A 22,509-nucleotide genomic window follows, 5' to 3' on the forward strand; every position below is an offset into this window, starting at 1 on the left:
CTCGGAAGAAATGGCCGACCTAGCCAATGTCATAGCCCAGTTAGCAGCCCATCAGATGCAGGCCACAGCTAGACTCCAAGAAAATGTAATAAAAATGAATTGTTAAATGAATGTAACGATTTAGCACAGTCCACCCATCACAGGTTGTGCAACCATAAGTTCCTCCCCTTTAGCCTCTGTTGTTACACTTTTGTACATCTGTCTTCTCCACATTGGTTTGTTAACCTCTTTGCTTTAGTTATGTGCACAATACTGCTTTCACTCAGTCTGACACTCCTTGTCAGTTTATTTTCAAATGTTTGTTCATGGTGTGACTAGTATCTTTCCTAAATTCAAGCGACATCTAACTGAATCACACATGTGTCAGTCCTGTGAGTTCAGCTCAGCTGTTGAAAGGATATGTGTATTCTGGTCAGACAGTTTGGCCTGGCCAATTTACAGGGCAGGAGACTGAATGGCTGTGCCTCGCCTTTGATACTTTGTGAGATCTGGTAACACTTCTCCCCAGCAGGACAGCCTCCCAGCAGGAGCTGTCCTGGACAACAAGCATCAAAAGACACATGCATCCCAAAAGACTGGCCTCACACCAGGGTTCTACATACCAAAAGGGCCTGTGAGACTACTGACAAGGCTATGGGGCAGAGTTCGTGTAGACAGAGAGAGCTCAGCAAAGTTAGAGGAAGATTCTATCATCTTGTCTTATCGCTATCTCTTTCTTTCCTTCATGTTCGCTCCACTTCCTTTAGCACAAAGGACTCTAGGTGTGACATCAGAAAGCAAAAAACACTTGTCTCAAAAATAGGGATTAGACCCATTAAAGACCTTGCTCTAGTCCAATCCCCTGTGGAGTGTTGCTTTAAAAGAAGGGGTCTCCAACTCCTTCTTTGATTCACTCTTGAACAAACACCTGAGGAAGAATTCATGGGACCTCTGTTTGGAGAGTTGAATTTCCAAAGCCCTCACCAGTGAGGTGAAGACTGACTGTCCAAAGCAGGGACAAGCTCTGTTCCCTATCCATCCACAGGGCACATTAGGGTGACCTGCTGCTGAAACAAGACCTGTATCATTACCAGGACCTCATAATGGTGAAGGACTTCTGAACGTGTGTGCCAGCCTCCCTTGCATTGGGAGCCAAAGAACCAGGACTAAACCTGTGCCTGAAACCTCAGAGTAGGACTCAAAGCACCTGAGAGCCAAGACAGACAGGAATCCTGTGTTTTTTCCGTCAAACCACTGCAAGCTGTGAATCGAGCCAATTCAACCCCGTTCAAACCAATAGGACCCTACAGAGCTGCCTTTGGCATTCCACCGATCTTCAAGTTGTTATCTCACACACTCAAACCACTTTGCGCCTGCACTCCACCGGCTCTAACTTAAATCTCCTCATTGCATCTGCTGCATTCAAACTGCCTTTTCAAACTACCAGCATTTGCACTGCTGATCTACATCTCCAGTCAGACTTTCTCTTTATTTTGGTCTGTTATACTTTGCTGTTTGGGTTGCTACAGGATCACATTCACACCCCTTTCGATATTATAGCATTCCCTCATGCCATGTTACCACAAAAGGCAAAGGAGGTATATCCTTTAATGGTGCCTGTTTCATCTTTATGATTGGGATCACTCTTGTTTTGTAGAAGAACTCATCCTTGTACTCTTGCAGGGCAGAAGTAATTTCATCTCACACTTCTATGTCATGTGCCCATCTGACACAGAGTGTTACATAGGCAATCATATGCCATGCAATCTTATGCCACACACCAACACAACATACACCATTGCACCACACAACCGCATGTCGGGCACTCTTACACCATGCACCCACATGACACTATTATTCCATGCACTCTTATGCCACACACTCTTGCACCAGGAAATCTCATGCAATAAACCGATATGACCTGCACTCTTCTTCCACACACTCTTACCTCACATGCCTTTACACCATGCACTTTTATACCAGGCACTCTTACGCCACGCACTCTTATGCTATGCACCAATAAGACATACACTCTTACGAATTGCACTCTTATTTCATGCACCCATATCACACACATTCTTACATCATCTGCCTTCCATGTTCACTTCACCTGATGTCTCTTTAACAAAGTCTTTTCACTGAATTTGATAGGTTTTTATTAGTGAAACTTAACCATAAGGTCCCTTTAAGAAAGATTCTTCACTGAATTTCATAGGTTTTTACCAGGATACCCTTAATTTGTGTAGATGTACCATACAACATACAACATACTAAAACCCCTGATCCAATGCTGATAACCACAAGGTCCCCGGACTATGCGACTGTTAAGGTAGCATCCACAATGCCCAATAGCTCAGGGGTTGTTTTACATTATGGTAGCGTGCAGCAAACAAACTGAACATGTTTAAAGAACAACACATAATTGAATTGTAAGGAAAAATGAAGTAGGTCTACAAACTCTGCCCAGCAGCAGTGCAATTGCATAGGGTGTGCAATATAATGGAATGCACTAAGCAGGAAAATAACCTGTGCTTCCAACAGTATTACCTCAGTGCTGCTTTACATACAAACTGAGAAGCAACTGTCAGCGGGACAAGTGCAAAGTAGTGACAGGAGAACCGTTCTGTAAACATGACTAGTAAACATTATTTCTCTTTATTTACACTGAATGGCAAGCACCCTGGACTGGAGTGAGGAGAATTTCCCTCTTGATGAACTGAGTGGGACAGTAACTCTAATGGTACACAGTGCAGTTTGAAAAGTAAGAGAATTAATACACATTGCTTCACATGTAACTGAAACAAGTTTTTTTGTTTAAGAGTACATACAAGAAATGAAGGGAATGGCCGGGACGCACCAGCTACTACACAAGTGCATGAGCACATACAAACCCAAAATGACAATGCGGCCGATGAACTAATGAGCCTGGGGCAAAAATTGACCAATTGAATGACAGTTTTGCAGATTTAAAGCTACTTGTCCAAAGGCATGTAATGGAAAATATAAAGTACCACTGACCCACTTGCACCTGTACCCCTTCCCCCTGTCCCAGCCTACCATCCCCACAAATTCCCTGTCAGCAAAAATGTTATGATGAGACCTCAATCCCTTCCTCCCCTGATGACCAGCCTGTACAAAACCCCAATTCCCCTGTATATGTTTCTGCTACCCCTTCCCTTTCCTAATTGTGTGTATTTGTGTGTGTAAATAAAGTTCTATGGGCCTCATTACGAAAATGGAGGTAGCCATGGAGCTATTAGCGCCATGGCTGCCTCTGTTCCGGGCTCCATTACCGGGTTCCTGCATTAGGGACTTACCGGGTTACTCCGACATGGGAGGACACAGTAATTCCTCCTTGCAGGAACCAATCCTCATTCCCATTTGAGCCCCCATAGGGCTCAATGGGAATGGGGAGGGAGGTAATAACGGGCAGATTACAACTGGCCCGTTATTGCCTCCCTCTACACCTCGCGGGACCCGGAAAGCACGCCTGGTTTTACCAGGCATGTGATCCGGGTCCCGCAATGGGAAGCTCGTAATCGGCGCTACGGGAATGAAGGGGGCTGGTCCCGTACCAGCCCCCTTCATTACGGGAGCGCCAGCCTTATAATGAGGCCCTATGTGTTTACTCTTGCTGTGTGTGTGTGTTTTCTTTTTTAAAACTCTCTTTAAGAGTCCTCGGAGCATGCAAATTCCTGGCCTGTCTTTAATCAAAATGGAGGTGTCCTATGGACACCCAGACTGTCCGGGCTGTCCGTGATCAAAATGGAAGTGTCCAAGGGACCCCGGACATGTCCACAAAGTTCTGACGTACCTCTAATTAGTTTAGCGAGCCCACCCCTGTCCTGCGGACACCTGGGCACACGCGCATCGCATTTTCTGCGTCCTACGGACACCATGACTGTCTGGCATGTCTGGAAAGTTGTGGCGTACTTTCAGTTAGTTTGGGGTGCCCCCCCTCTCCGGCGGACACCTGGGTGCATGCACATCTTGTCCCCTGTGTCCTACGAACACTATGCCTGTCCGGCATGTCCGCAAAGCAGTGACATACTTTAATTAGTTCGGGGAGCCCACCCATGTCCAGCAGATACCTGGACACATGCACATCACACTCCCTGGGTCCTACGAACACAGCGCTTGTTTGAAACTGTCCGCTGCACGTGTGTTGCACTTTTAATTAGTTCAGGATGCCCAACCCTGTCTGTAGGACACCTAGGCACATGGATCCCACATAAAAGGTGTTCTATGGACAGCCGTCCCATTCACGAACGTTCGCAATGTCTTCATGTGACTGTACCTACACTGAGCGCCGGCCGTTGTTCCGGATCACTGTCTGGACCCCTGGACACCAAAAAAGTGGTGCTTTGAGCAATCCAAGGTGTTTTACTGTGAGAATTCACCCTTAGATAGGTACCAGACCATGCCCCTGGCGATCTAGAGACCTTTTGCATCTTTTTGAGCCCAACTTGCGGTCCAAAGGTTTTGCGGAGTGCGCAACTGTTCGAAAAGCACTCCCCAGCACCTCTATAAAAGGCCAGACCACATTGCTGCTCCTCATTCTGTTTTTGGCTGATCAGAACAGAGCACTGCTCCACATTGCTGGATTACTGGATTGCTGGATTGCTGGCTTGCTGATTTTCTGGATTAGCGAGATAATGGCATCCACTGCTGTTGCATCTGCTGCCTCTGCCTCAGCACCACCCCCACCACCACCACCTTTCCAGGGGCCTGGGGAGGGGAACAGGCGTGATGATGCAGAGGGGAACAAGAAGAGGAAGAGGATGAGGTAGTGGATGTCCCCACTACCAGATGCCGACGTGAGTCTTGGGTGTGGTGGCTTTTTACCACTGTTGGGGGGGTACCCAAGGCTCAAGTGGCCAAAGTTCGCTGCAATGAGTACCACAATGTACTTAGTCATGGCAAACTTGGGCTGTACAGTTATGGCACCACCTCCATGTGGTGACACCTGAGGTCGAGCCACAATGCAGCAGTTCGGAGGGTCATCCCTTTCGAACAGGGTAGTAGTTTGACTTCCTCTGCAGCTTCCTCAGCATCTGCTCCGGTCACCACAAGGGACATTCTGTGGGGCAGCGGGCCCCTGACTCAGACTCGCAGGCCATATGCACTGCAGTAGACCCTTACCTTTCAAAGGTCACTGTTTTGTGTGTGTACTGTGATGCTGTACTCTGCAGGTGTGAGCAATTCCGCAGTGACTTTGAGGCTGCGGTCTGGGAGCACGACAGAAAGTGCTCCTACCTCAATAAGGCCCACCCAACATATTCCTCTGTCCACCTACCTCTTCTTATCCCTGTAGTTGGTGCCCCTTCCCTGCCCTCCCATCCCTTCCCTTCCTTGTGTGTCTCGTTGAAAAAATACACCACCCAAAAAAAAGAAAAAAAAAAGGTTCTTTTCAGAGCCACCTTTCACAGTTTAAAAATAGAAGTGCCAATGAAATGGTACAGGCCCCTGAGCAGTCCACGAAGTCCACGGACAGCGCTATAGTCTGCGGACTTCCAAATCATGCAGGGGGTGGCGGCATATAAATCAATGCATTCTTTTCCGGGAGAAAGTGGTGGCTCTGTAAAGAGCTTTTTTCTGGTAAGTTTGCAAGTGGCCAACACCTACTGCACAAATGCTTGCTATACTTGCAAGAACGGCTGCAAAACATTTTGGATATTGCGCAAAAGAGGCGATTGCCAGAATCAGTAAGATGGACGCCATCTCTGCAGAAAATGTTGGTGCTACAAAATGTAATGTTTTCATTGTAGAAGGAAGACATACCAACATCTCGCAAAAATGCGCAAACAGCCTTGTTGCCATTGCACCTGGCTTTCTCCATTTGCGGACCAAATTGTAACGCTTACCTGGACTCCTCTGGAGCGTAATATCCCTCCAACCCATAGACCGGTTACCTTGAAACCTTTAGGATTCTTTTTCTGTTAAGACAGACAGATAACAACAATGGAGATGCTATAAATACTGTAAAATTGAGGATAAATGCTAGATGAAATGTGTATCAATACCTAGAATTTTACTCCCCTCTAACTCTAGTGTTAACACCCTTCTTAGCTGTGCTTTGTAATTGTGAAGCTCTCCATTCTGCTTTCAACAAGGGCACGTTGAGATGGTGACATTGCCAAAACTTGGTATGCTGAAGAACTCAGTAATTTTTTAAGGGAGAGAGTCTTTTTTAAAAGAATGATTCTTTAGGTAGGTGAACAAATGAAGATACTGTAGTTCTTCATAGTTTTATATGATTCCTACGTTGGAAAGATCTCTCGTACTAAGTACTTTTGTCTTTTCCCCTTTTTGCAGGTTCTAGGAAGTTGGAAAGCTGGCTACGAATGATGCACACTTTTAAGGATGAGTTTTCTTCATGAAGAAAAGAACCATGGATGTGGAATGGTTGCAGGGATACTCAGGATGTGAAAACATTAAAACGTAAGTTCGTCTATTCTGAGTAATAGCAACCCTCAAAAGCGAAGGGCAGTAAAACTGTGAGGTGATAACTTGGTGAGTGCATAAAAAAACGTCTTCTCTTTTGACTCGGAAATGTTTTTTTAAAAAATATTTAAATACCTTTAGTGTTTTCTGAAGGTTTCGGAAAGCTGAGGGAAAACCTTTGGAAGATACTGCACCTGCGAGTGAAAACTTCGGACTGAAGACATGCTGCAAACAAACAATTATTCTTCTACGAAAAATGACAGCGTCGAAGGAAAGCTTCTGTCAGGTAAGTTTTATATGTGGTCTGTAATATTCTGTAATCTATCGCAAGACTAATATTTCTCTTTTCTTTGGTTTCTTTAGATTCTGTGAAGAGAAACGCTGATAGGGTTACACCACTGTCAGCAAAGCTGACACAAAGTGCACGTTCCAGCAGAGGCGGGGCTTAAGTAGCTCCCATTGACAAATGATTAGTACCATGCTGCTGCTTGTAAATGGACCCTCTAGGTGGCAATCTTATGAGTATGGAATTACTATTGTAACCCAGGGAAGTCTAGGGAATCGGATGCTGTGAATGGTGTAAATGCCATATGTGCCAGGCTAACACCCACCTTTGACCTGCTGATTGATGTAATGGCCCTCAGTACGAGCATGGTGGTCTGGGAAGTACGGCACCGGTAAGCATGCCGGTACCGTACTTCCCAGACCGCCATACTACGAACTCTACTCGTGGAAACCGTTTCACCCGCCAGGTTTTTCCTGGCGGGTGTAACGGCACCCACGAGCAGAGCACGTTGTATGCACCGGCACATGCAGGGTTGTGCCGGTGCATCCAACGTCCCCATCCCCATTCAGCCCTATGGGGCAGAATGGGTATGAGGAGGCCCTTGATTCCGGCACCCGAAAATGGGCAAGTACTGGGTCTGCCTAACTCGGCATGACCCGGTTCTTGCCCATTCACGGGTGCCAGAAAAAATGCAACTCCGGCAGCAGCCATGCTGTTTTTAACGGCACGGCTACTGCCAGAGTTGTAATGAGCCCCAATGTGTTCCGCCTAGCCTGAATGTCTGAGTCAAGAAGTTTGCCGGTCCAGTTCTACCGGACCAGCAAACTACGAGTTCTGCTCACGGGTGCCTTTTCGCCCACCAGGTCTAACCTGGCGTGCGGACCAGCACCCGTGAGCAGACCATAACATGATTGGAATTTGCTATCCATTTGAAATTCTGAATTGCCTTGTTTGATTTACTGCCCCTTGCGCCTTTGTACCTGTTATTTTGGCAATGATGTTTGTTTGGTTTGCTTTTTATCTCTTGCTTGTAACCTGTTTCATTTTTTTCTGTATCAGCCTCAGATGAAGAGCCGGGTTTGGCTTGAAACACATGTCAGGCTGACCACTTCATATCAATAAGTACATCACTGTACTTTGTCAAATTTAATTTGCATCCTTTGGTGCAGTGTGTCTTGGTACCCCTCAATCTGTATCTATTCAACGTGGTAGTGTACTGGCAGTTCACCCACACTCCTTGACACCCGCTGCCTTTTTGCTAATCATAAGTTACTGTACAAGCGCTGAGGATACCCCTGACTTTTTCTGCCAATTGTTACTTGTTTTACTAAACAAACACCTTTTGTTTTCTATTTTTTGGGGTAGGGTTTTCTCTTCTTTTCCTCCTTTCTGCCTTACATCAACCTCTGCAAAGCATCTCTTAGATTAGAGAAAAAACAAACATTTCCAAGAATGGACAACCAAACGCCATCTGCAATGAAATAGTGCACACTAAGGGAGTCTCAGCACGTCGCAAAACTATACCCATGCCTCTATTAACAAGGCGCTTTCTAATATTCTGCTGGGGATTAAAGACATTGGGGTTGTTCCATTGTGATCTAGGTGGTATTTCAGAAAAACACATTTGCAGTGGGAAAAAGCAGCATCTGTTCTTCCGTCAACATCTTTAGTACAGGAACCAAACTTGGAGCACTGATGTAGTCCAAATGTTCTCCTCCACAGTGCTCCACCAAAACATCAGGACTACCAAAAGTACCCATGTCTCTGCAAAAAGCAACCAGTACCTGCAAATTGCGGTGAGGCACACTGCACCACAAAGCTGGCAGGCCTTGAAACCCAATATCATGAGAAACACCTCTTGACTGGGCATACCTCTCCAGATCATACACAAAGTAATCTCCTACTATCCATACAATAAGTCTTTGCCTCTTTCCAACACCAGCCACCTTCACTACACAACCAACAAAGCAATGACTAAAGTATTACTCTTCCTTCCTGTAAAGCACAACCTAAACACCTAATTGGCTGATCCCCACAGTCTCATTTCCATGCCAGCCATGCTCAGTAGCCCCGGATGTGGCATGTCCTATCCGCGAACTACCGTGGTGTCCACAGACCCCGTAACACAGGGGCAGCCCTCCTTCCCTTTCCACTTCACTCTTTGCACCACTCCCTCATTGGCTACTGTTAAGCAGTCACACAGCCATCCACCAATCACAGGCAAAAACTGTACATCAGACTCTGTCACCACAGTTTAACACTTTAGATGTACTGTTTAATACTCAGAGTACAGATCTCCTGTTATTGAAAATTACCTCCATCAAAAGCTACTGCAAAACTCTTCAAGATTTCTCTTTCCACATTCATGCACCTCTGCATCCATCAACACAATCTAGAGGTAATCATATATTTTGTAGAGTACTCTATCACAAATGCATCTCAACAGGCTGCCTGCCACTTACCTTGCATAACCTACAGAATAATTATACTCTCATTTGTCCCATTTCCTGACATCAAGTGGCAGTTACTTACAATGCTGCGTGCATTACAACTTTTCTTTTAAAGACCACTTGCAGAACAGCTGCAAACCACATATTTCAATGTTATGACCACTCTCTCTGTTCTTGTTATAAACCAAAAAAAGAAAACCACATTGGGAACATTTGCCCCGCAAATTCAAGTGGCAGATCCTATGTTAAATGCCCAGAATGCACACAGAGAAGGGAAACTGCATGTATGTTAGCAAAGCATGGCAAGTACAAACATTGCAAAGTACCACAATGCACCATTGCAAGGAAAGAAAAGAAATGCATGTGTACATTGCCAACAGTGCTATCTGTAAATTTGAATAAATAAATGCAAGAACAAGAACCGATTTTGCACTCCTGTAGCATGTGTGAGAAAGTTAACAAAATTCCACACACGGTCAAATTCTCCTTTTCAATCTGTACATCCATCTGCCCTTTTTATCACCCTACTCGGACTTGCACTCATCTGTTTCCAAAGCAAGTAGTGCAACAACATCTCACACACTTCCAAAATGCAGCCCCATAGAGCACAGTTATCAATGCAGCACTGACCCCCATACCAACAATTCTGATGCTCTCAAGTCTCCACTCCTATGCAGTGCCATACTATTGGACACACACACTAACTCTTCCTGCCCACAAATCCTCCTACAGTATAAAATAATGTGTTCTCCTAGTGCTATTACTGTGCCATTAACACACATACCCACTAACTTCCTTCATTTGCAATTGCAGTGAAGAACTGCCTCCTAAAAGCCAGTGGCCTCTCTGCTGGAAGATAAAACGCAGAAGAAACCTATGCCTCACATCCAACAAAGTAAGTGCGGTACTGTAGTAGTGTTCTGCCTGTTACTCAGACAGTGCAGTGTTGTTGTATTGTAACCTAGACAATTCCATCCAACCCCACAGCACTTGCTTCACTCTTACTCATTGCACCTTAGCAGGTCCACTCTTTGTATTGTCATCAGAACACCAGTATGGTAATACCCACTAGTTTTGTGAAAACATCGTAATGTCCTTATTTCTTCAAGCACAGTACACTGTCATACACACTGAGGCAAACCTTTCACACAGCAACACACATACATACCAGTACAACCTTCCCAACCAAAAGTAACAGCCCTTTCCACAATCACACACCCCTCTATCTATGCCTACCCTCACATTCAGACACGCATGCACAGCGCACACAAATACATTGCACAACCCACACTTTCTTTTTTTCTCCAACAGACACAAAAGAATGCCTCACAAAAAGCAACTCTGTAGAAAACAACACAGAAATAGAGCAGATAAAACTCAAACCATGCAAAATAGCCATCCACTTCTAGCAGACTTTGCACAAAAAGTTCAAACAAAACAGCTAATACAGTCACTGAGCAAAACGGAACCAGGTAACAGGAAAAAAGTGTGACTTCTTTTCCAAAATGTAAAACTAAAAGTAAGTGTATTAAGAAGAATGCAACAACCAGTAGTGCTAACACTGCACATACCAATGTGAACATAGCCACAGGTAACCATTCCAAAAAATGTATTTTACAAAAAATGTTCCACCATAGAATCCTTCAGAACCTTATAGAAACAGGTGAGAAATCATGCTCAACCCTTAAAACTTCTCATACAAAAATAATATTAAACCAGTTGAGAAAAAAAGGTAAATACATAGTTAAAGGTTGTGAGGGAAGCTGTCATGATGCCTACCTCTAAGGAGCCAGGCCGGGCCCAGCAACCCCAGAGGCAGACATCATTTTCCCCAGGGAAGTCTCAGCGGGCCCAAGTCGGGGCCCTTTGGACTCAGTCCTGGCGCCTTAGGCGCCAGGCTCATAGCGGACCCCAGTCCTGGCGCCTTAGGCGCTAGGCTCATAGAAGAGGATATGTGTTTAAGAGCTTGGGTGCACACTTACCTGATGCAGACCTTGCTGCTTCATCCAGGCCCTCTTGAGGCCTGAATGGGACTACTTAACCTGTAGGACTACTTCACCACCCGGGTGTGGTCGGGGAAGGATACATACCTGATTGGTGGAAGGATACATACCAGGAACTTCTTCCAAGGCTATTTAAACCCCACCCGAACAGCCACACATGCTTCGCGTTGTTCTGCACCTAGCAGCTGGACGCTCATCGTGTCAGCTCCTGCATCCTGACTTCAGCCACGCCTGCCAGCACCCTGGAACACCTGCAAGGGGAGAAAGGAAGAGAATAGGAGAAGAAAAGCCCTTACCTGCTAAATCTGCATCCCGGAGTCATTTCTCCAACGGCCCTTAAAAGGAAGACATCATTTTAAAGGCATTTCGTTTCGATCGCTGCAGCGCTGCATTTTACTCACCTTTGCAAGGCGCTTCCATCTTCAGCAGCGATCTTCCGGATTCAGCTACGCCCCGGCGCCTAGAGGAAAAAAGACAAGAACAAAGGTGAGAGGGAGAAAAGGAATAAGGAAAGCTCAGTTTCCTTTTAAGTCTTACCTGTTGGATTATTCCCACTGCATTTCGGGTCCTGCCGCTTCCTGGCATCTCCGGACCCCGGCCCCTATGGGGAAAAAAGACAAAGACATTGAATGAGCGAATTCGAAGACATTACCTGAGCGCTCATCCAGAACTGTTTCACTTCGGGTCGGCGCCATATCTCCGGCACTCCGAACCCCGGCCCCTCATGGGAAAAAGACATAAGCATTAGCGCTTGCTGCAATTAGACAACGAACATTATTATTAAGCTTGAACTTTTGAACAGAACTTTTACAGCGCCTTACCTGAACAGTCAAGCTTACCTGAACTCCCATCAATCCTCAATCCAGTGAAGTAACTGGGTTTCAACGCGCCCCTGCATCAGAAGCAGGATGGAGAGCTCATCCTTCCAAACCCTAAGGTGAGGCTTCACGGGGAATCGTGGAGGAGGTATCGTGGAGGGTTGGAAGGGAGTGGGAGGCTTGAGCATTGTTCCACAGTTGGTAATACTCCCTTTTCACGCACAGGAGGGTATCCAATGAGCCAGGGAAGCCAGAATAGAGGGGCCCTTCCTGTCCATCTTCAGAGTTCTGCGCCTTCGACGCCGCGCCTCCGTGGGAACCAGGTGAGCGTTACAGAAGCCTGTTTAAACTTACCAAACACAGCCTCATTAATCATATGAAGCTATCATTTAAAACTCCTCAACATAGAGAACTTTGCTACATGTCCCTACTGCAACTTTTTAAACCATGGCGAGAAGAAGAAGATTCATTGGACACCCATGCCTCCTATGAAGATGCTTTCAATGAGAGTGAAAGCACTATGACAGATATACATTTCAAACAGTACAAAAACATGTTGTACAATGAACGCCAACAAGAGGAAGAACTTCAAGCACAACTAAATGTAAACACTCCAGAGAGCAGTCAACCTTCTCTTACAGGAAGCCAAGAACCACTTGGAGAGCCACTCATAATAAATGAGGCAGGATTAGCCATGACTGAAGTAGAAAACACCATGTGAACATCATCAGCAAGTTCCTCCAACAATTGACAAACAACAAGCTTTCAGCTGTTGTCTCTGGCCCACAGGTTTAGCTGCCTACAACATAGGTGGTGTTACTTTACAGCAATTGCCGCTCCTTCCAGTAGAACACCAAAACAAATTAGACTACTACAAACTTAAAGCAGAAGCTGCTATGGAGCTAAGCAGAATTTTGAAACAAATGAAAATGCTCCTAATAGATGAGGTGAGCATGATCTCCAAATTAATGTTGGCTTTGATTCACCTCAGATTGTAAGAGGTCCTTAAAACGAACTATGAAGAACTATTTGAAGGAAAACACGTTATTGTTTTCGGAGATCTTCTTCAATTAACACCAGTGAAAGGTGAACCTATTTTTAAAACCTTAGGACACAAACTGTGCCGTAACACACTTGGCATCATAGGAAATGTAAATCTCTGGCAACATTTCCAATACAGAGAACCAACTGAAAACATGTGTCAGTCTGCATACCTCACCTATGCTAACATTTTGAAAAGCATTCAGATTGGTGTGCTTTCTAAGGAAGCACAGTCTATCTTAAATAGCAGACTCATCCATGAGCTATACGGACATAACACATCTGCTACTGATGTCCTGTAACTATTAGCACACATAAATGTAAAATGTATGTCCTTAATGCCAACCTAAAAAAAAAGAGGTGGTGGCTGGAAGGTTTAGACTGAATCTTAACCACTGGCAATGCTCGGGGCAACCCTCCAGACCATCGTTCTTCGCCTGCCAAGCCATTACAGAAGGGGAAAGACCATATGAAAATCAAACTTGGCCCCACCCCAAAAGGGGAAGTCCAGCCCGAACTGCTAGGTCACATCCCTTCTGCACGAGACCAGAAGCATCCCCAAACATGTTTCACCCTTGTTGGGGCTCATCAGTGAGGAGTAGCTTGGGTCTCTAGGCCCAGCAGGCACGGGACCCACGTCTGGGAATACCCGTCCCACTCGGGGTGACAAAGCAAAAACAAAGAGGTGATGGCTGGAAGGTTTAGACTTAATCTTAACCACTGGCATTGCTCGGGGCAACCCTCCAGACCATCGTTCTTTGCCTGCCAAGCCATTACAGAAGGGGAAAGACCATATGAAAATCATGCTTGGCCCCACCCCAAAAGGGGAAGTCCAGCCCGAACTGCTAGGTCACATCCCTTCTGCACGAGACCACAAGCATCCCCAAACATGTTTCACCCTTGTTGGGGCTCATCAGTGAGGAGTAGCTTGGGTCTCTAGGCCCAGCAGGCACGGGACCCACGTCTGGGAATACCCGTCCCACTCGGGGTGACAAAGCAAAAACAAAGAGGTGATGGCTGGAAGGTTTAGACTGAATCTTAACCACTGGCATTGCACGGGGCAACCCTCCAGACCATCGTTCTTCGCCTGCCAAACCATTACAGAAGGGGAAAGACCATATGAAAATCAGGCTTGGCCCCACTCCAAAAGAGGAAGTCCAGCCCGAACTGCTAGGTGACATTCCTTCTGCACGAGACCACAAGCATCCCCAAACATGTTTCACCCTTGTTGGGGCTCATCAGTGAGGAGTAGCTTAGGTCTCTAGGCCCAGCAGGCACGGGACCCACGTCTGGGAATACCCGTCCCACTCGGGGTGACAAAGCAAAAACAAAGAGGTGATGGCTGGAAGGTTCAGACTGAATCTTAACCACTGGCATTGCTCGGGGCAACCCTCCAGACCATCGTTCTTCGCCTGCCAAGCCATTACAGAAGGGAAAAGACCATATGAAAATCAGGCTTGGCCCCACCCCAAAAGGGGATGTCCAGCCCGAACTGCTAGGTCACATCCCTTCTGCACGAGACCACAAGCATCCCCAAACATGTTTCACCCTTGTTGGGGCTCATCAGTGAGGAGTAGCTTGGGTCTCTGGCCCAGCAGGCACGGGACCCACGTCTGGGAATACCCATCCCACTCGGGGTGACAAAGCAAAAACAAAGAGGTGATGGCTGGAAGGTTTAGACTGAATCTTAACCACTGGCATTGCTCGGGGCAACCCTCCAGACCATCGTTCTTCACATGCCAAGCCATTACAGAAGGGGAAAGACCATATGAAAATCAGGCTTGGCCCCACCCCAAAAGGGGAAGTCCAGCCCGAACTGCTAGGTCACATCCCTTCTGCACGAGACCACAAGTATCCCCAAACATGTTTCACCCTTGTTGGGGCTCATCAGTGAGGAGTAGCTTGGGTCTCTAGGCCCAGCAGGCACGAGACCCACGTCTGGGAATACCCGTCCCACTCGGGGTGACAAAGCAAAAACAAAGAGGTGATGGCTGGAAGGTTTAGACTGAATCTTAACCACTGGCATTGCTCGGGGCAACCCTCCAGACCATCGTTCTTCGCCTGCCAAGCCATTACAGAAGGGGAAAGACCATATGAAAATCAGGCTTGGCCCCACCCCAAAAGGGGAAGTCCAGCCCGAACTGCTAGGTCACATCCCTTCTGCACGAGACCACAAGCATCCCCAAACATGTTTCACCCTTGTTGGGGCTCATCAGTGAGGAGTAGCTTGGGTCTCTAGGCCCAGCAGGCACGGGACCCACGTCTGGGAATACCCGTCCCACTCGGGGTGACAAAGCAAAAACAAAGAGGTGATGGCTGGAAGGTTCAGACTGAATCTTAACCACTGGCATTGATCGGGGCAACCCTCCAGACCATCGTTCTTCGCCTGCCAAGCCATTACAGAAGGGGAAAGACCATATGAAAATCAGGCCTGGCCCCACCCCAAAAGGGGAAGTCCAGCCCGAACTGCTAGGTCACATCCCTTCTGCACGAGACCACAAGCATCCCCAAACATGTTTCACCCTTGTTGGGGCTCATCAGTGAGGAGTAGCTTGGGTCTCTAGGCCCATCAGGCACGGGACCCACGTCTAGGAATACCTGTCCCACTCGGGGTGACAAAGCAAAAACAAAGAAGTGATGGCTGGAAGGTTTAGACTGAATCTTAACCACTGGCATTGCTCGGGGCAACCCTCCAGACCATCGTTCTTCACCTGCCAAGCCATTACAGAAGGGGAAAGACCATATGAAAATCAGGCTTGGCCCCAACCCAAAAGGGGAAGTCCAGCCCGAACTGCTAGGTCACATCCCTTCTGCACGAGACCACAAGCATCCCCAAACATGTTTCACCCTTGTTGGGGCTCATCAGTGAGGAGTAGCTTGGGTCTCTAGGCCCAGCAGGCACGGGACCCACGTCTGGGAATACCCGTCCCACTCGGGGTGACAAAGCAAAAACAAAGAGGTGATGGCTGGAAGGTTTAGACTGAATCTTAACCACTGGCATTGCTCGGGGCAACCCTCCAGACCATCGTTCTTCGCCTGCCAAGCCATTACAAAAGGGGAAAGACCATATGAAAATCAGGCTTGGCCCCACCCCAAAAGGGGAAGTCCAGCCCGAACTGCTAAGTCACATCCCTTCTGCACGAGACCACAAGCATCCCCAAACATGTTTCACCTTTGTTGGGGCTCATCAGTGAGGAGTATCTTGGGTCTCTAGGCCCAGCAGGCACGGGACCCACGTTTGGGAATACCCGTCCCACTCGGGTGACAAAGCAAAAACAAAGAGGTGATGGCTGGAAGGTTTAGACTGAATCTTAACCACTGGCATTGCTCGGGGCAATCCTCCAGACCATCGTTCTTCGCCTGCCAAGCCATTGCAGAAGGGGAAAGACCATATGAAAATCAGGCTTGGCCCCACCCCAAAAGGGGAAGTCCAGCCCGAACTGCTAGGTCACATCCCTTCTGCACGAGACCACAAGCATCCCCAAACATGTTTCACCCTTGTTGGGGCTCATCAGTGAGGAGTAGCTTGGGTCTCTAGGCCCAGCAGGCACGGGACCCACGTCTGGGAATACCCGTCCCACTCGGGGTGACAAAGCAAAAACAAAGAGGTGATGGCTGGAAGGTTCAGACTGAATCTTAACCACTGGCATTGATCGGGGCAACCCTCCAGACCATCGTTCTTCGCCTGCCAAGCCATTACAGAAGGGGAAAGACCATATGAAAATCAGGCTTGGCCCCACCCCAAAAGGGGAAGTCCAGCCCGAACTGCTAGGTCACATCCCTTCTGCACGAGACCACAAGCATCCCCAAACATGTTTCACCCTTGTTGGGGCTCATCAGTGAGGAGTAGCTTGGGTCTCTAGGCCCATCAGGCACGGGACCCACGTCTAGGAATACCTGTCCCACTCGGGGTGACAAAGCAAAAACAAAGAAGTGATGGCTGGAAGGTTTAGACTGAATCTTAACCACTGGCATTGCTCGGGGCAACCCTCCAGACCATCGTTCTTCACCTGCCAAGCCATTACAGAAGGGGAAAGACCATATGAAAATCAGGCTTGGCCCCACCCCAAAAGGGGAAGTCCAGCCCGAACTGCTAGGTCACATCCCTTCTGCACGAGACCACAAGCATCCCCAAACATGTTTCACCCTTGTTGGGGCTCATCAGTGAGGAGTAGCTTGGGTCTCTAGGCCCAGCAGGCACGGGACCCACGTCTGGGAATACCCGTCCCACTCGGGGTGACAAAGCAAAAACAAAGAGGTGATGGCTGGAAGGTTTAGACTGAATCTTAACCACTGGCATTGCTCGGGGCAACCCTCCAGACCATCGTTCTTCGCCTGCCAAGCCATTACAAAAGGGGAAAGACCATATGAAAATCAGGCTTGGCCCCACCCCAAAAGGGGAAGTCCAGCCCGAACTGCTAAGTCACATCCCTTCTGCACGAGACCACAAGCATCCCCAAACATGTTTCACCTTTGTTGGGGCTCATCAGTGAGGAGTATCTTGGGTCTCTAGGCCCAGCAGGCACGGGACCCACGTTTGGGAATACCCGTCCCACTCGGGTGACAAAGCAAAAACAAAGAGGTGATGGCTGGAAGGTTTAGACTGAATCTTAACCACTGGCATTGCTCGGGGCAATCCTCCAGACCATCGTTCTTCGCCTGCCAAGCCATTACAGAAGGGGAAAGACCATATGAAAATCAGGCTTGGCCCCACCCCAAAAGGGGAAGTCCAGCCCAAACTGTTAGGTCACATACCTTCTGCACGAGACCACGAGCATCCCCAAACATGTTTCACCCTTGTTGGGGCTCATCAGTGAGGAGTAGCTTGGGTCTCTAGGCCCAGCAGGCACGGGACCCACGTCTGGGAATACCCGTCCCACTCGGGGTGACAAAGCAAAAACAAAGAGGTGATGGCTGGAAGGTTTAGACTGAATCTTAACCACTGGTATTGCTCGGGGCAACCCTCCAGACCATCGTTCTTCGCCTGCCAAGCCATTACAGAAGAGGAAAGACCATATGAAAATCAGGCTTGGCCCCACCCCAAAAGGGGAAGTCCAGCCCGAACTGCTAGGTCACATCCCTTCTGCACGAGACCACAAGCATCCCCAAACATGTTTCACCCTTGTTGGGGCTCATCAGTGAGGAGTAGCTTGGGTCTCTAGGCCCAGCAGGCACGAGACCCACGTCTGGGAATACCCGTCCCACTCGGGGTGACAAAGCAAAAACAAAGAGGTGATGGCTGGAAGGTTTAGACTGAATCTTAACCACTGGCATTGCTCGGGGCAACCCTCCAGACCATCGTTCTTCGCCTGCCAAGCCATCACAGAAGGGGAAAGACCATATGAAAATCAGAGTCTAGCCCAAACTGCTAGGTCACATCCCTTCTGCACGAGACCACAAGCATCCCCAAACATGTTTCACCCTTGTTGGGGCTCATCAGTGAGGAGTAGCTTGGGTCTCTAGGCCCAGAAGGCACGGGACCCACGTCTGGGAATACCCATCCCACTCGGGGTGACAAAGCAAAAACAAAGAGGTGATGGCTGCAAGGTTTAGACTGAATCTTAACCACTGGCATTGCTCGGGGCAACCCTCCAGACCTGGTCAAGGGCCATTAACTTTATGCCCTGCAGGGTCTCAATGGACCCATTCCTGGCGCCTCTGGCGCCAAACTCATTTAAAAGTGAGCTCTGCACACAGTATGCTTAGAGCACGTGCACCAAGGCCGGGCGTGGCCATACAGAAGCATTGGAAGCACGTGCAGAAGACAGGGGGAATGGCAAGCTGGGGCCACAGGGCGGGGCCTAAAGGGAGTGACTGGGGCCAGGCTATATAAACCAGCCCCACCCGCATGCTGGCGCTTCGCGTTAGTCTGCTGGAGCAGTGTAATGCTTACCGCGCCTACAGATCCTTATCTGTTTCCAGTTCAGCACAAGCATTTTTAGTCTCCGGAACCCATCCTGCATCTTACCTGAGACCAGCCACGCCATTGCTCGAAGCTCTGCTACCTGACTCTGACTCTGCAGCTACCGCGCGCATCTTACCTGAGGCCAGCCACGCCATCGCTAGAAGCACTGTTACCCGCTTCCAACTCTTCAGCTACCGCACACATCTTACCTGTCTCAGCGAATCCAACTCTTGCAGTGCCTTGCATCCTTACCTGTCCCGAAAGCCCAACAACACAGGGCCTTCTTCCGGCTCAGCATCCTCACGGATCCTTCCCTCTGGCAGCCTACAGGAGATCAGAGCACCGCTCGCAATCAAGCGACGACTAGCTGAACCTGCATAGGAGACAGAAAGCACAAGGTTAGCAGTTGCATAAACTTTTAACGCTTGGCCGCGCAACTCGCAAACTTAGCACATCATCCGGAAACCAAACTTACCTCTTGTAGGTTCTCCGGATTGGCCACGTTGTGGACTCGCTTCCATCACCGCGTACTCGCGGGCCTTCTTCATACCTAAAGCGGAAGGAAAGGTCAGTATAAAGTTACGGACAATAATCATTGGGGAAAATCATCACAAAGGATACAGACAATAATCATTGTTATAAAACACATACCTTCAAGGCGGGATTGGTCGCAGCCGGTCTGGGCCACCACGCATAAGGACCAGTAACGCAACTTGGTCTATCAATGGTGCCCCTGCTGAGAGAAAGCAGGACGGAGAGCTCATCCTTACAATACAACAGGTGAGGTTGTATGGGAAAACGCATGCTCATCTCATTTTGGCACAAAGGGTTCGAGTGGGATCGCTATTCCACTGCAGCATTCTCATTGCCTCTTACCTTCCCCCAGGGGTATAACAGCATCCCGAGCAGTCTACACTACCGCAGTCGAGGGAAGAGCCCGAACCAGAGGAGCTCAGTCCAGGGAGGGCTCTGACCGTGCCCCAATGTCCCCGCAGAGACCAGGTGAGCGTAACAGAACGCGAAGCCTCTCCGAATTTCTGTCTGGGCATTATGAACACCTCAGAGACTGACCAGTTGGCCCAATTGCTGGGGGAACTAAGGGCTTAAGTGCATGCCTCAAGACAAGAGACAAATGCCCTAAGAAGAGATCTAATTGTTGCTCGAGAATGATCTGATGAACTGGCAAGGCAGGTGCTTCAAACTCATGCAGGGCAAGTCCATTTACCTGGAATTGCACCAACCCCTTTGCCACAACCATCACCACCAGTTCAAATGGTACTCCCGGGGGCGGTACCTTTGGCCCCACCCAAACGGTTCACCGGTGACCCCAACAAATATGCCATATTTATGAATCAGTGTCGTCTTCACTTTTTGTGCCGTCCTTGGGCATTCCCTAACGATAGTGCCAGAGTTGCTTTTGTACTTTCATATTTGGGGGTAAGTGCAGCAGACTGGTCTATACCATTAGTTAACCAGGATGATCCTGTATTTCACAATTGTGGGAAATTTCAACAGGAATTGGAAAAGTTGTTTGCGAGGCACACCCAAGGATAGGCCCTAGACAACCAACTGTTGTCCCTAATACAGGGAACCCATGATCTGCTGACGTACATAGCGACCTTTAATCGCCTCATTGCACAAACCAACTGGCCCAAAGAAAAGAGGACCACATTTTTCTATCGAGGACTACGTGGGGAATTAAAGGACGTACTACCCCAAGTGGTCAATCCTCCTGAATGTTGTGCAATATCTATTAATCTAACGGTACAACTGGATCATAGGTTACAAGACTGAAAAATGGACCACACAAGAGCTGAATGGAGGTCGGTTTATATGCGACCCAGGGACAATCAAGTCAAGACCCATGAAACAACCAAACCCATGCGGAGAGAGAAAAAAGGAGGCAACAAAAACTTTGTTTATATTGCGGCAAGGCAGGACATTTTCTTCGGGATTGCCCAACAAAACCACCCAAGAAAATAAATAGCAGGTGCAACAGATAACAGCAATGATGAAAAAGACCAGACCCCGGAAAGCTCCAGCGCCCGACAAGTGTAGGGATCCACTTGTCGATCGAAATGAAGAAAGTAGTTCAGACCTCACACCTAGTCATTCCGGTACTCATAGTCCACCACCAGCAACCATCAAGGGTACACGCTTTGGAAGCGTATATTGACAGTGGAGCGGTGGGTAACCATATCGATCAGGATTTAGCCGCACGAATAGGCCTCCCTCTTCAGCAGAAACTACAAGCGGAAAACGGTAATGCGGTGGATGTCCCTCAGTTGTCATCTGGGCCAGTAATGCAACACACTGAGTGGTTATGCTTATGTTTCTGGACGGTCCTCAGGAAGACATTGCATTCGATATTATTGGGGCCCCCAGTTCCAGATGATCCTAGGAATGCCATGGCTGGAAACCCATAATCCCAGGATAGACTGGAAAACGTGAGTGCTGACCTTTCCGCAAGAATGAGCCAAAACTTGTTACCATAAGGACCTGCAGAACCACAAAATCAAGGCGAAAACGCTCCTGGGTCTTGCCGGTGCCTTACCCCCAGAGTATCTCGACTATCAAGACGTGTTCCAAAAAGACACACCCTGCGTCCACATAGACCTTATGACTGCCAAATCAACCTGGTACCCGGGGCTCAAATCCCGTGCAATAGAATATACGCTTTAACGGAGCAAGAAAATCAACATCTAAGAACCTACCTAGATCAGTACCTAGCTAACGGATTCATCCGCCCATCTAAGTCCCCTGCTTCTTCAGCTCTCTTCTTCGTACCCAAGAAGGAAGGCAACCTCAGAATGTGAATTGACTACAGGGCATTGAATCAGATCACCGTTAAGAACAGATACCCTTTGCCACTCATCCCCAAATTACTCGATATGGTGAAGAGTGCTCGAATCTACACAAAACTAGACCTTCGGGGTGCCTATCACGTCGTACGTGTTAAAAGATGCGACGAGTCGAAAATAGCATTCCAAACCAAATACAGACTTTTCGAGTATCAGGTGATGTCCTTTGGGTTATGCAATGCACCGGCGGCATTCCAGTTTTTTATGAACGATGTACTCCACAAACTGTTGGATGTTTGCATCCTAGTTTACATCCATGATATCCTGATCTATTCACAGTCCAAGGAAGATCATCGGCTTCTTCGAACATTATGACACCTAATGTCTTTATAAGGAATCCAGATATTCCCATTTTCAATTTTCATTCAATAACTGGAACTGAACTTGAAAAAATAATAGGGCAGATGAAACTATCACAGTGCAGAGGTGATGCATGCTTTTCTACGATCATCAAATCCTGTGCTCCGTCCTTAGTCAAAGCAATTTGTTTCTTTGTTAACGCTTCACTTAAGGAAGGGAAAGTTCCTTTGGAACTAAAACAAGCTACAGTCACCCCTATTATCAAGAAACCAGGATTGTCAACTTCTGCCCCATTTCTAATACTCCATTTTTGTTGAAAATTCTTGACAGAATGGCTTACCACCAGATTGCCGAACACTTGAATCAACATCCCATACTGCACTCTCATCAATCAGGTTGCAGAAAACATTTCGGAACTGAGA

The sequence above is a fragment of the Ambystoma mexicanum genome, chromosome 6p, assembly GCF_040938575.1.
Source record: "Ambystoma mexicanum isolate Mex_15411 chromosome 6p, UKY_AmexF1_1, whole genome shotgun sequence".
NCBI lineage: Eukaryota > Metazoa > Chordata > Amphibia > Caudata > Ambystomatidae > Ambystoma > Ambystoma mexicanum.